The 16,360-nt window shown below is 35.9% G+C and overlaps 1 pseudogene; it reads left to right on the forward strand.

Annotated features, from left to right (window-relative positions):
• Nucleotides 1–441: 441 nt before the first annotated feature.
• LOC149145791 (SKP1-like protein 1A) overlaps nt 442–16,360 on the forward strand; it is a 76,092-nt pseudogene continuing 60,173 nt past the window's right edge.

Raw genomic sequence — 16,360 nt, forward strand, 5'->3', positions numbered from 1 at the left:
AGTTAGGTTTTTCATTTTCATTCTTAATTTTTTTTTTTTAAGGGATAATTTCGGATGCAAATTTTTTTTAAAGGGATAATTCGGATGCAATAGGGGAATACCTACCTAGTTGGACCCTAAAATAGGCACAATCGAAAGCAATTAACGGGTAAAAACAATAAAATAAGAAAACGCTAAAAAGCTGGTTTGGTTCATGTTAATTGGAGTTAAGAAAAGATAATTAAAAAAGCAGCGTAAAGGCCATACCATGGTTATTTGGGTAATCAATCAGGCTATAAATATATGGACTCATTGCCCTTACCACATATCGCTCATCTCATATTGTTCGACCAAAAGTTCGTTCATACTTCTCGAGTTCGCTTCTCTTATACACAGAGAAATTCAGTCATTCCATTTTATTCAGATCATCCTTTATTCGGATCATCCATTAGTTGGGGAACCATGGCCACGGGAAGGAAGGTGACTTTGAAGAGCTCAGATGATGAATTGTTTGATGTCACTGAGGCTGTGGCGTTCGAATCTCAGATCATCCATATCGGCCAATGCTATTCAGTTGCCAAATGTTTCTACTAAGATACTCTCGAAGGTCATCGAATACTGCACGTACCATGTCCAGGCTCACAAGACAGTACCATGTCCAGGCTCACACAGTACCATGTCCAGGCTCACAAGACAGTAGATGAGAGATCGACCCTTTCCAAGGACGAAATCAAGAATTGGGATGAAGAATTCGTTAAAGTCGATCAGGCGACTTTGTGCGAACTTCTCTTGGTATTCTGTCACAAACCCTTATTTAACTAGGAATTTGATGGTTTCGTATTTTTTGAAAGCCTGATTTAATTAGGGTTTCGAGGTATTGTTACTTTATCGGAAAACTTCATTTGGTACGAAAATTATTAAGGATTTTGTGGTTTCTTAAGGATTTAGTGACTCGCTATCTCTTTCAGTGACTTGTTATCTCTCAAGAAACCCACTTAATTAGGGTTTCAAGTTTTCTCTATGTTCACCTTCTAGATTTGCTCTAGTGGAAGTGAGGTTGGGGCTTTCTGGGAAAGTTTGCAGGGTTTGTGGATCGCTGGCCTGCTTGAGTCATTCTATCTCAGGCTTTTTGAAATTTTAGAATTGTTCAATAATGTTGAGTTTATTTTTAATGGAGATTTTGGGGCATGTAATTTGAGACTTTTATGAAATTTGGGGTTGAGACGTGTATCAAAATTTTCAAGGTTTCTTGCAATCTAATTCTACAGATATTTAAGAGGTGTCTTCTTTGAGCAATTGCATTAAAAGGTTTTGAAGTTTTTTTTGATACTAGCTTTTTTTTCCTTAATGTCTTTAGATAATCCAATTTAGGGCTTCTTTATTTTTGGTATTTACTTAGTTTGGTCCCTGATTTAGTCAAAACAAAAAAAAAAATATGGTTCTTTTATTCAATTGCTCTTCTTTGAACTTAGTCATAATGTTGAAGGACATATTTTTAATGAATTTTTTGGATATCTGGTTAGGTTTTCCATATCATACTCTCAATTGTATTGTATTTAAAGTTTGGAGTTTCTGTTTTTCAAATTTATTGGTTAATTTTATTATATTCTTGGGTGCCCAAATTATATGGTTTTCCTTTAATTTAATTGATGTTTTTTTGGCCACATTTGTCATGCTACAAATTTTGCTTTCATTGTCTTTTACATAATCCTAATTTCGAGTTAGGATTCTTGCTATTATGTAATCAAAAGGTTTGGAAAACGTATATGCTATTTTTGGAAGTTGTTTTTCTGTGTATTCTTGAAAAATAAAATATGAGGATTCATATTGTCTTTTTTCATAGGTTTTTGGTTGTATGGAAAACTAATGCTTTTCTCATTTTCTTACTTTGAGTGTTTATTAATTTTCCTCAATTGCCACAACCTGCTTCAGAATCTGATTCTCTCATATTTTATGGTTTCCAGAGGTTATTAGAACTAATTTTTCAGATTTACAATTCTAGAGTTTTTTTATTTTCTTAGGTAATTTCTAAGTTTAATTTCCAGGTTCTGTTTTAGGATTCTCATTTTTATGCCATCAAAATTTTGAGAGAACTTACATGCAATTTTCAGAATGTACTTCTTGTGTATTTTTGAAAAGCAAAATGTATATGCATTTTTTGAAAGTTGTTTTTCTGTGTATTCTGAGATCTTTCAATTATCTCCATTTCCCTCTAGTCTCATTCCATGTAATTATTGTACATAGCTTGGCGGCTTTGTTTAGTAATGCTGTGCACATTTATATGCTTGTCCAGGGTATAGGTACATTTGTATATTTTACGGAAACTTTGGCTTATTAAGCTTTTTGGGTTTTTGCAGGCTGCTAATTACCTAAACATAAACATAAAAGATCTGCTAGATCTTACATGTCACACAATTGCAGACATGATAAAAGCTAAAAGTGTAGAATATGAAATGCCTTATCTCCAGCCAAATGAGAAAATAGTGCTATGAAGAAAAAAAGCATATAAAATATAAAACAGTGAATGTGTGAGCCAATAAATGCTTCAAATATCATATATTAAATTCAACTATAAATTACATTCTTAAATAATAAAACTATTACTAAAATATTTGTCAATCAACTCTCCAATCAATTTATCAAAGAGATATAGAACATTTGGTGAAGGAGGGCTGTGCTCAATATGCAAAGGTCATGCAAAGGTCACCGATTCTAGTCTCCAAAAAATCTAGCATGGTTTCACTTGGTGCAGCTCAAGCGGGGTGACTTTGACTTTGACGCCTTAGATGCCACAGGGTAAGAGTGATTTTTAGGATTCACTTTCATTACATCGAATTTCCAGCAACTTCCACCACTCACCATCCTAACCATTCACTTTCATTACATCGAATTTCCAGCAACTTCCACCACTCACCATCCTAACCATGTGCTCCTTTAATTTTACAGACAAATTGCTGCCTACTTTCTCACCAATTTACATAACTAATTAAGCATTATTCCCAACACTCTTACTATCTTATCTAGTAATGCAAAAAACTCATCTTTTGCAACTTCTTTAGTGAATATATATTCTAGTTGATGCTAAGTATTTATATGCTTCAATTCAATATCCTTCTTCTACACCAAATCTGTAATGAAGTGATATTTTAGGTCTCCATTCTTTGCTAACTTGATGGAACTTACATTATCACAATAAATCCTTGTAGAGTGAATTTGTTTTTCTCCAATTTCTTCCAAAATTTTTCTGAGCCAAAGAGCTTGTGTACCTGCTCACGTAACTGCAACTGTGGATGAGAGGGAAACAATGCTTTGTTTTTTTGAGCTCCATGTAATCAAACAAGAACCAAAAGAGAAACAATTTCCAGATGTGGATTTACAGTCATCAAGACTACCTCCCCAATCTGAATCACTAAATCCAACAAGATTGGACATTTCAGAAGAGTAGTAATGAATGCAAAAATTTAGAGTGCTTTTGGCATACCTTAAAATCCTCTTGGCTGCCTTCATATGTATTTTAGATGGATTTGTCATATACCTTGAAACAAGTGAAACTTAATATGTAATATCATGCCTTGTGTGGGTTAGAAAGATCAAGCTCCCCACAATACTTTGTAAGTTTTCTCATCAACTAAATCAGCACCATCATCTCTACATAACACCTCTCCATAAGCACTTGGAGTAGGGGATGGATGACAATCAAGCATATCAAATTTATTTAGCATATCGTGTGCATACTTTGTCTCACAAATGAAAATCTCATCCCTACTTTGATAAACCTCCATTCCTAGAAAATATTTCATGATGCCTAGATCTTTCATCTCAAATTCATTCATCATAGCAGCTTTGAATTTATCACTCATCTTAGAACTACTACCCATATACAATAGATCATCAACATACAAACTTATGATTAAAATATCAATACCTTCTTGTTTGTGGTAAAGGGTAGGATCATTCTTACTTCTCTCGAAGCCATTTTCCTGAACGTATCCATCAATCCTTGCATACCACGCTCTTGGTGCTTGCTTAAGGCCATACAAAGCTTTCTTCAACTTGTAGACATTATTCTCCTTTCCTTCCACTTCAAAACCTTGTGACTGCTCCACATATACTTCCTCTTCTAAGTACCCATTCAAGAAGGCACTTTTCACATCCATATGATGTATGCTCCACTTTTTATGAGCTGCTAATAAAATCAACATTCTAATGGTCTCCTGTCTTGCTACTGGTGCAAATGTCTCTTCATAATCAATTCCATACTTGTGTGTGAATCCTTTAACAACTAATCTTGCTTTGTGTCTTTCAACACTCCCATCACTGTTAAATTTAGTCTTATAGACCCATTTGGTGCCAATCTTTTCCTTGTCATGTGGAAGCTCTATCAACTTCCAAGTGTCATTCCTTTGAATGGAATCCATCTCTTCTTTCATGGCTTGCATCCAAACCTCATTAGTACATGCATCTTCAAAACATGATGGTTCAAATTGAGCCTTAGCTAATAAAGCAAAATTGACTATCTCACCTATTGGGCTTTCTTCATGTGCTTGATTTGCACTCCTCTCATAAATATCACTCAATCTTCTTACCTTCCTTGTAGAAATTGGAGAAGAAGTTGGACTTGAACTTGATGTTGAAGAAATTGATGAAGGGCTACTTGGTGGAGTTAAGCCACTAATTACACAAACATTAGTTGGCTTCTCATTATCATTATCAACAATTATATCATTCAAAACAGATTTTGTCTTCTCAACATGGCCTTTTTGATGACCATAAACTCCCCCTTCATCAAAAATTACATCCCTTGAGACAATAAGCTTGTTAGTTAGAGGATTATACAATTTATAAGCCTTTCTTGTCTCACTATGCCCAATAAAAATACATAACTCACTCTTTGCATAGAACTTTTTTCTATTCTGATCACGTACATGCACATAAGCCAAACAACCAAAAACTTTGAAATGATTAACGTTAGGCTTTTTTCCATACCAAGCTTCATAAGGAGTCATATTTTCCAGTGCACTGTATCCCTTAGTTTGTAGCATGCATCTTGCCATTTCAACCACAGTACGATTTTTCCTTTCAGCTATGCCATTCTGCTGGGGTGTGTATGTTGTAGTATGCTGCCTCCTCATGCCATTCATATCACAATATCTCTGGAAAGCTTTTGAGCAAAATTCTCCTCCACGGTCAGTGCGCAAACATTTGATCTTGCACCCTCTCTCATTTTCTACAAGGGCTTTGAACTTCTTGAATGTATCCAGGGCTTCACATTTGGCCGTAAAAAAATAAACCCAACAATTTCGTGAGTAATCGTCAATAAAAGTGATGAAATATGATGACTTACCCAAACTCTTAGTCTGCATAGGACCACATATGTCTAAATGAACAAGCTCAAGTGGGTGACAAGCCCTCCATGCACTGCCCTTTGGAAACCTTTCCCTTGCATGCTTTCCTTTAGCACATCCTTCACAAACCTCCTTATGCTCTTCTACCTTGGGCAAACCAGAAACTAATGCATGTGAGATTAGAAACTTCAAACTGTGAAAATTTAAATGCCCATACCTGAGATGCCATAACCAACTTGAATCCTCATAAGCCATATTAGCAAGATTGATGTTATGTTCATCAAACCTCAAGGGAAACATACTATTTCTTGTCATAGGCACAACAGTGGTCACCCTATTTCCCTTATTCTTATCATAGATAGTACATGTCTTATTTTCAAAGACTACTTTATAATTTTTCTCACATAGCTGTCCAACACTCAACAAATTATGCTTCAATTGTGGAGTATAATAAATGTCATGAATACTATTTATACCTTCTTTTGTTTGGACCTCCATAGCTCCTTTGGCAGCAACCTCCAATGATTTATCATCACCAAGCTCGATCTTGGATTTGAAACTTCCATCCTTTGCTGAAAACAACTTCTCATTCCCTGTCATATGATTAGAGCATCCAGAATCTAGGTACCAAACATCTTTACTAGTATTTTCACCTTTGTCATAAGATAAAAATAAGTGATCTTGAGGATACTCACCACTTTCATGAGCATAATTAGCATTTTTACCTTCTTTCAATTTGCATTCTCTTTCAAAGTGACCATACCTGTTACAATGGTAACATTGAACATTTCTCTTATCAAATCTACCTCTACTTCTTCCTTTGAAACTACCTCTTCCACTTGAGCCACCTCTTCCTCTACCTCTTGAATAATTTTGGCTTTGCCATTTACCTTGACCTTGATGGCTTTTGGTATTGCTGCTACTTACATCTTCATTCTTTGTAATTTGTAATTTAGAGGAAAAAACTTTCTCTACAGCTTCAAAACTTTCCTTTAATCTTTCTTCATGAGACATCAAAGATCCAACCAATTCATCAAACTGTAGTTTTGTTAAATCCTTACTTTCTTCCATGATTATTGCAACATGATTCCATCTACGTGTTAAAGACCTCAATACTTTTTTAATTAAAACTTCATTACTTACAGCTTCTCCAAGTGTAGCCATTTTATTGACCACATCTTTGACTCTCACACAATAGTCACTGATACTTTCAGCTTCTTGCATCTTCAAATTCTCGAACACTCACCTCAACGTCTGAAGCTTGACCACCTTAACTTGATCACTACCTTGGTAAGCTTCTTGTAGAGTCTCCCAGGCAGCTTTGGCAGTTTTTGCTCCAAATATTCTTGGAAATAAGCTCTTATCAAGAGTTATCTCAATGTGAAACAAAGCTTGAGCATTCTTCTTCCTTGCTGTTCTTTCATTGGCTGTAAGAGCATTCCAATCGGCTGGCTCTTCATATCCTGATTCAACAATCTCCCACAAATCGTTTCCAATCAAAAAGGTTAGCATCTTAATGCACCAATAAACATAATTGTTACCATCAAATTCTGGAACTAGCATCTCGTTAGAATTCGACATGATTAACTTTGGCGAAATTCCAACAATAGAGCTTTAACCCAAAAAAATTTAACCTGCTCTCATACCACATGTAGAATATGAAATGCCTTATTTCCAGCCAAATGAGAAAACAGTGCTATGAAGAAAAAAAACATATAAAAGATAAAACAGTTAAAAAACACAGTGACTATGTGAGCCAAGAAATGTTGCAAATCTCATATATTAAATTCAACTATAAACTACATTCTTAAATAGTAAAACTATTACTAAAATATTTGTAATGGAATTACAGTGAATTTCCACCAACTTCCAGCACCGACCATCCTAACAATCTGCTGCTTTAATTTTACAGACAACACAAAATCTGCTCACTACTTTGTGAGCAATTTACATAACTAATTAAGCATTATTCCCAACAAAAATGCCTGAAGAAGTACGTTAAACTTTCAACATAAATAATGAATTTACTCAAGCACAGGAGGTGAGCCGTGAAAATTACTGGGCCGTAGAATGATTCTACGGAATTGGTCCAAAAACAGTATATATATTTATGTGCCATGGTGTTTGGTTTTATTTTAGTAGAGAATTTTTTTAGAAACTATTAGTGGTAGTCTTTTTTTGTTTGGATATCAACTTTTAATACTATGTTGGACTCGCTTTGAACTTAAGGCATACGTTTGTTCTAGTTGAATCATATTGTAAGGATCTCAGAGCAACTCCTTCAGTAGTATTGGGCTTCTTGAATTGCAACTATTTTTCTGTCAGCTGTCTAGTGAAATGGGTTCCAATTGCATGGTTTTAACATTTTGATGGTTTTGAATTTATGTGCACGGGAAGGCATTTCCATTTTTAATTTCCTTGCTATTATTATTGCACGAATTAATGCGCTCAGTTTAGAGTATTAGTGCACGAAGGAATTGCCTCAGTTTACATGATTATTGCAGACTTAAAGATTAACTTTAATATATTATAATAGACATAAAAGATTTATTGAAAAGTGACTTACCATGTATTGTAACAACTCCTTCAGTAGTATTGGGCTTCTTGAGTTTCTGATAAATATTGCAACTATTTCGTTGTCAATTGTGTAGCTCAATGGCCTCCAATTGCATTGTTTTAACATTTTGTTTTTTGTTTGAAGTTATGTGCACTCGATCTCTTTTTTCCACTTTTGCATAGATTTCGATCGTTTGTTTCCATGCAATTTTCAAAAAACTTACATACCTTATGATCGCTAATTTCCTTACCATTTTTTACGAACTAACTTCTAAATTTTCTATTTAAATTGGCACAGTTTCTTCTCTCACTGTGATTTAGCGTTCAGAAGATTAGCCTCATTGTGATTCATCAAATTGATTAGCTTATCTACCTTCTCTCTCCTCTGTTTACATTGTTTCTTGGACTATCGATTTCTAAGATAGAAAAATACTTTTGTGTGATTTAATAAAAGGTAGACTCATAAACTAGAGCAAGGTCATTTTAAGGGTGGAGGGAAACAAATCCTTATTTTAATCTAAAGTATAGTCATAGGTCACAATCCTCATAGACTAAAGTGATGTGGGTTTAATTTTATTCCTTTGCGCTTATAATCCCTTGGGTTTAGTACTAAAACCCAATGGTATAATATTTTGCGGGTATAATATTATTTATTGGCTTTGTAATTAATATTAATCCCAAGGGTTTAATATTATTCACTAGGGTTTATAATTCCTTGGATATTTACTATTAAACTTAATGGATTATAAACTCAAAGTAATTAATATTATAAAACCAATGTATATAAACCATAAGATAAATATTATAAAACCTAGAATAAAAATGATTGAGCATGGTCAATCATGGTCGAACATCCCATTGTGATAGGATTGCCCCAAAATGAAAATTAACCATTTTCAACCATGGTCAACAATGTTTATTTCAGGGTTTATAATATTTTTATTATGGTTTTTATAGGTTAGGTTTATAACATTAATCTCTAGGTATTAATATTATTCCCTTGGGTTAATAATTCATTGGGTCTTAGTACTGATCCCTTGGGTTAATATTATGATCTTTAGTTCATAATTGCTTTGAGTTTTAGTATTAAACTTTAGGAACATAAACCCTTACATTAGTAAACCAAATGGATTGATATTATAAACTCAAGTGAATAATAAAACCAACGCTTAATGCTAAAACCCAAAGGTATTATAAACCTAAGGGATTAGTATTATAAACCTATGAATAATATTGTACCCTAGGAATATGAACACTTACATTAATATAGCCAAGGGATTGATATTGCAAACCGAAGGGATTGATACTATACACACAAGGGAATATAAACGTTAGGATTTAAAGTAATAATCACTAAAGTTTATTATCCATTTGGGTTTTACCATTAACCCCTTGGGTTTAATTTTCTCTTTGATTTATAATATCAATCCCTATAGTTTATTAACATAACGTTTCATATTTATATTACATAATTTCAAATTAAATAATAATAAATAACATTTAATATTAACTAATAATTATTACAAACAAATAATAATTATTATTTATAAGGATAATACTAATATTTTTATTGCAATAGTACTTTTTTGGTAGATACAAATGGTATATTTATCAATAGTAGATATTTTGGTAGAGACAAAAGGTATATTTATCAATAGTAGATATAAATTAAGCCTTCAACTTTATTAACGACATTAATACTTTTAATGTGGTTGTGCTATTATTAGTCCCTTGGTTTAATATTATTCCCTTGGGTTTTGTTGTGGCCACAACCACCACCCTATCAAAACGTGCCTTGGCAACAATTTTGATTGGGTCCGCGAGAAGTTTTCACAAATGCTCTAAGCCGCTTAATAAATCCCTCGCATACAACAATGTTTAAGTGCTTCTTTCCTATGCTCATCGGGATTTATTTAAATCACAAAACCCTCTATCGCTTCATTTTCCCATCATAATTCCTTACAAGAGAAATTCTTCGAAAAACACGCATAAACGCTTTTTGGGCCTATCGCAATCAACACAACACATTTATGGCTTCCAGACGTGACAGGTTTTATTAACCCAAATGCATATATTTTAGGTTCGAAGCCCCATCGTAAATCGTTATGAGCCAAGCCCCAAAACCATATATATAAGTGGCGCGTATGTGTCGCGGACCCGACGACCATATTAACCATGATATATATGCCATCGAGTCCACCCTCCCAATCCCATGTTGCAAACGGCAGGGCCCGGAGCCTACATATAAGGCATATCGTTATACCCCAAACCCACCGATTATTATGAACTTGACGATATAACATTTCAGGTGCACCGTTATGGTCACACATGGTTTTCCCCATATATTCCTTTGTTTTTCAAAAAACATTGATGTCTCAGTTTTCAAAGGAAAGCTAGTTGTTATGGAACCGCCAAGGGTATTAATGTATATATATGGTTTCACATCTTGGGCCATATGGCATATCGCATATCGACAAAGTCGAGGCCTTGAACATAGTGAGTGTGGCTATATGGGAGAACTGTGGAGCCTATCAAATATGGTATATATATTTTTGGGTCTGAAGCCCCATCACATATCACAATTGGTGGAGCCCTAGGCTTGTGCATATTGCAATATGCGATATGTCAGACCCAACGAAATTTATAAGCCCCGATATATAAAATTTAAGGTCCGGCCTTAGTGGTTGGGGTAGGATTTTCTTTGTTTTCCCGTGTTTTTCAAAATTCTCTATATAACAAAGGGAGCAGGTTTTTGGTGCAAAAGGCGGGCCTGTGGAGTCGTGATAGTGTAATCACACATCCGACAAGTGGAAGGCACGACTACTGCGACCCATGGAGGGGTCGATACCTCATTGTGATTAAAAGAAGCCCTCAAAAATCGGGCCAAACCTATGGATTGAGTGGGAAATTGTGTGTTTCCTGTGTTTTATGTGTTAATCCTTTTCACACCTATTCCTATAGTTTTATAAAAGTTAATGGAGGCAACGTTTATGTTCTTTGTGAATATTCCTTTTATATTGTTCAAATTCATGGAGGTAATGATAGCTATCTCTGCAAGTAAGAATTAAAGGATGTAGGAGTGGATTTGGAGAGCCATATATGCATAAGTGATGTGTTGGAAGGTCCGACATCAAGCATTTCAGGTTGAAACCCCACGCGTTTCTTGTACATTCCGAAAGCAAAGATATGCTAGTTTTCACCATGAGAAGACGACACACAATCACCCCTTTTACTAACATCTCTTCATTTCCTCAGGAAATGAATCACTCCAGCAACTATGCTTTCTACATGTAAGCGGTTACGCTGACGATCCTATCTCTCTACACTCGATTTTTATATCGAAAACATTAGGGAATATGAAGAGGTAGGGAAGACCTAGAGTCGAGGACTTTTGCATAAATATTACCTCTGAAGAGGACAAGGGGCTTTTTGTTTGGATAAGAACTGTTTGGCTTATTGTGAATAAGGAAGACTGTTTCAGTCGATGAAGGAGGCTCTAGTTTCTCATTATTTTTCCTCTGCTTTTATGTGTTTTGAAGCAGGATGGTGCCGTTGGCATAAGTATAAATGTGATTTGTGTTCGTGCATATTGATGGCATACTGTTCATGGTTAGTCTTTTTTATTTTGACAGGATTCAATCTCATGGTTAAGTTATGAGTGATCTCTTATTCAAAACCGTATCAAACACTAGTACTAGTTTATTTGTATCAAAAGGAATGTGTATTCATGTATGAGTAATCTGATTGGAATTAAGCTCTAATATAACCTTGTTCATCTATGACTCAGTAATTGATTCTTTTGGACTTGGAATTTCTTCATGGTGTTTAATCTCTTTTGTTATGCTCGTGGAGGATAGATTAGGATAGTTAGGATATACACTAGATTAGTTAGAAGAAGTGCAGATAGGACTTAATACATAGCAGTTAGGTGTTTTATTTTGTTGATTTTATTGAAGTCTTCTTCTTAGAAGCAATCCTTCAGCACCTATTACAGTTCACGGGGTCTCTTCAAACCTGTTGTAACTAGCCATTCCAAACAAAAGTAGGTCTAATTGGGGCTTGCTGGGTTGAGCTGCTGGCAGCTCCATCTTTAGGTGTTGTAGATCTTCCTCTACCACCATGACTTCCCTTTCCTCTGAAAGTCCCTCTCCCTCTGGCAGACTGCTTCCTCATGAGTTTTTCTTCAGCTTTCAGTGCTATTTGATAAGCTTCCTCTACTGTTTTTGGAGACAGTAGACCTATCTCATCTTGAATGTCCATCCTGAGGGCATTCATATGTCTAGCCACCTTCTCATCTGTATCTTGGGCTTCTCTAGCTCTTATGCTCACCTTATAGAACTCTTTTGTGTATTATTTTACTGTCAAAGATCTTTGTCTAAGATTTTACATTTGTCTAAACAATGTTTGTTGATAATTACTTGGAAAAAACTTACCTCTTAACTTTGTTACCATCCTACTCCAGTTCTTGATTGGTTGCTTACCAAGTCTCTTCCTTTCTGCCTGCACACCATCCCACCAAAGTGTTGCATAGCCTTTTAACTTGGTGACAACAAACTTCACTTTCTTCTCATCTTTCGTTTCTTCATAATCGAAGAATTTCTCCATGCCATTAATCTAGTCTATCAATTCTTCTGGATTGAGTCCTCCTTGGTATACCAATACCTCGGTCTTTGGCCTGGCTGTGGATCTCAAAACTGACTAAAATAACCTCATCTCAGGAGTAATCTCTATAGCTTTCTCCTCTGTAGATTCAACCTCGGGTTCCTAACATCTCCATTATCTAATTTTCTGTGTGAAGTTAGTGCATCCAATCTAGCTTGCATCTGTTGTACTACTTCCATTATTTCAGCATTTGCAACAGGCTATCCTCTTCCACGACGTCCTCATCCTCTTCCAAATCTAAAAGCCATAGCGACTTTCATTCTCCTACTTCTGAGATTCAATCCAATGTCAATTGGTGGCTCTGATACCACTAATGATGGCCTGGGTGCAGGCGTCAAGGATAATCTCTCAAATCGGTTAGATATTTCCTTTATATTAGGATCAATTTCTCTCCCTCCTTCTCGTCTCGTATCAGTCATCTATTTGACAGCTTCATGGGTTTCGTCTGATTGCCACTATCTCTTTCAGCAAGCGCGATGGTCGCAATTGTTGTCGCGCCACTTATAACAACACTTACTCCCTTCCGGATCGGTGATGCGGTACTTGCGTTGCGATGGTCGCAAATCGCTATCGCGAACTCAATAACGATAGTTGTTTCCTTCTGGATTGGTGATGTGATGTGTGCGATGCGATGGTTGTATAATCGCAATTGGAGAACTCCATGACACCTTCACTTGGTTTGTTCGGATTGGCGATGCGATAGTCGCATAATCACAATCGGCGAACTCCACGACACCTTCACTTGGTTTGTTCGGATCGGCGATGCGATGTTCTTTCGGACTGATATGGAATGAACCAATTTTAATAAAGTCCAATTAACAAGATATCAGAAAATTCTATGTGTACAAAGAGTTACGAAAAAACTCTGTTATCCAACTCATAAGTCTACATGCACCGAAGATAAGGAAACCACGATTCACGCAAATTCCTTCCAGCATCACTTTAGAACAAGAGATGAATTCATAATTTATAATTCGTGATAAAACAATTGAATTGATGCATGAATGCACAGATAAATCAATAGAAGACCATTAACTTGGATAAAGAGAGAGAAGAAAGTTTCAAGGAATAATGCTTTCGGCCTGCGCTCCGCCTCCTTGAGAGTCTCGTTGCCTCTTTATTTATAAATAATTTATAGGCCTTCTTAGACCTTATCTATTACAAAAGCATGCTTTACATAGAACGATTTAAAGTGTAAAGCTTTAGTATAGTTTATCTAACAACGATATAATTAGCATGATTTATTCTCAATCCTACTCTATCTTAACCTAGGAAAACATGGAAATAGCTCGTTAAAGGACCCCACTCCCTTGCCTGTATATTTTTTTGGAGTAAGAAACTAACAAACACAGTCATCGATATGAAAAGGAATGATGGAGAGAGTACTAGTGGTAGTGGAGGAGACTATAAAAATAGAAATCCCTTCAAGCCTTTCTATCGTAAGAAAACAGAAGGTGGGCATGGTCAACTTGCACTGCCTCCTCCACCCAATGAAGCGAATTTAAACACAGAAGAGTTGGCTCTTATCTGATCGCTCCTCAAACAAGAATAACCTAGAGTGGAGCTAGAGCGAAAACAGGAAGATGAGGAAGAATACGAAGTAGAAGAGCCCTTGGAATAAGTAACACAAATCAACGTACTATGGGACTTCCATATGAATGAGAGCCAAGGTGACCAAGGAGATATTATGGTAGAATTCCACACTAATGAAATCCAAATATGAAGCAAAGGGCCACTTGTAGGTGTGATGAAGCCTATAGATTAGACCAAGAGAGATATCCACCCTGTGAAAGCACCTACTCCTAAAGTTCTTATCAAGAAGAGTAGACTTGGTGGTAAATCCAAGAATACCCCTATTGCAAACCATCCAGAAAAGGAGAATGAATCTCCCACTGTAAAAAAGGCTAATCAAGATGGTAAAGTCCCACCTAAGAATGGAAAAGCAGGTATGTTTAGTCTGCCCTATCATGTTTATAACATTGATTACAATATTCTGGATGATCTTAAGAAATCTAGGGCTAATATCACGTATTTTGATTTGATGAAACTAACGTAGTAGAAATTTTCTCCTGGAAGCTATGAATGAGAGAAACTCTAATGTTCCCACCATCCCAAGAAACCAACCAAGAAATCAATTTCCAGACCTGTCAGCACCTCGATTGCAGCCCAAATGGCATCAGCTATGGAAGCCACTCTATCCAAATTGAATCAAAAACCCCAAGATATCAGTGCAGCCATGATAGAGAGGATGTCAAGATCCATGACCCCACCTTTCCTTATCACTTCTGAAATCCTCAACATGAATGTGCACAATTTCTTGGTAGATTTCAGTGCCTTATCCACTATGATACCTTATGCTATTGCTAAAATACTACATGTAATACCTAAGAAAACTGGGACCTGAATTATATAATTGGACAGGACAAATGTGAAAGTAATTGGAGAATTGAAGGATGTGTTGATTCAGATGGTTGCTAAACCACAATACACACAAGTTATTGATATAGTGGTAGTCGATATACCTGAAGCCTATGGAATGTTTCTTAGTAGGGATTGGTGAGTAAAACTAAATGGATACATCTCAACTCATTGGTCCCACCTCTTGCTACCTCAGAAAGGAAAAGGTTATATGATAAGAGTTAACCGTGAAAGATACATGAAGTATGTGGTAATAGAACTAAATGGTCTCAATGAACCTGTAATGTGTACCAACTCCATCCTTGGGAACTACAGTTTCAATGTTTATGCTATAGAAACTTGTTTGGAGAATTTCATGTAGAAATAGTTGAAGAAACTTTGACATACACACAGTTGGAAACTCCCCCCCATTTTCCAACTCATGAACTATCTTGTACTATAGTAGATGATAGGAACAATTTCTTAGATAATAGTTCAATTGATGTAACATTAGATACTATATTCTCGACACTCTATTTTGATGGCTCTGACCGCCTTGAAGGTGCAGGTGCTGGAATTATTCTCATTGACCACAAGGGAACCAACATTTGATGGCCAGCCGGTTGGAGTTTGCATGCACCAACAACATAACAGAACATGAAGGCCTGCTGGAAGGCCTCAAGAAAGCCATTGAAATGAATGTGAAAAATCTTAAAGTTTTTGGTGACTCACAAATAATCGTAGATCACACAAGGAAAAGGATACATTGCAATTCACCATGCCTCGTAAGGTAGCAGCATGAGGTATGGGACTTAATTGATAGTTTTTATTCTTTTAATATCCCATACATACCTTGAGGGAAAAATGAGGATGTTGATCTCATGGCTAATATGGTTGCTAAACATTTTCTTGATTTTAGATTGAAGAAAAATAATTGTTCTGTCGAATTTATTTTCAAACCATCTGCACCTGATAACATCTCGAATTGGTAGGTGTTCGAACATGATGAGCAAATCCTTGAATTCTTGCACAACAAGAAGACATTCAAGAATGTAGTCATTGACAAAAAGGAGCATGACAAGCTTATGAAAGAGAGGGAAGATAAGGAAAGGGATCAGCCCAATGTGATTCCAAAATCAGTTGTTAAGATGGATCACTTGTATGACTTGCATGATAAATTCAAGAAACCGACTAACTGCAAAATGCATAGGTCATCCATGAAGTATGAAATGGTCAACCTTGGGACCAAAGAAGACCCAAAAAATGTCAATCTGGGCCTTGGGTTCTCTCCACAAGAAAAGGCTGCATTCGCCAAGATATTTAAAAACTATAAGGACATCTTTGCGTGGACATATGAATACCTAAAGACCTTTGATACTAGTGTTATGCAGGATGTGATCCATTTGGAAAAGGAAGCCAGG

The sequence above is a fragment of the Pinus tabuliformis genome, chromosome X, assembly GCF_031772625.1.
Source record: "Pinus tabuliformis cultivar Carrire ecotype Pingquan chromosome X, CPIR1, whole genome shotgun sequence".
Lineage (NCBI taxonomy): Eukaryota > Viridiplantae > Streptophyta > Pinopsida > Pinales > Pinaceae > Pinus > Pinus tabuliformis.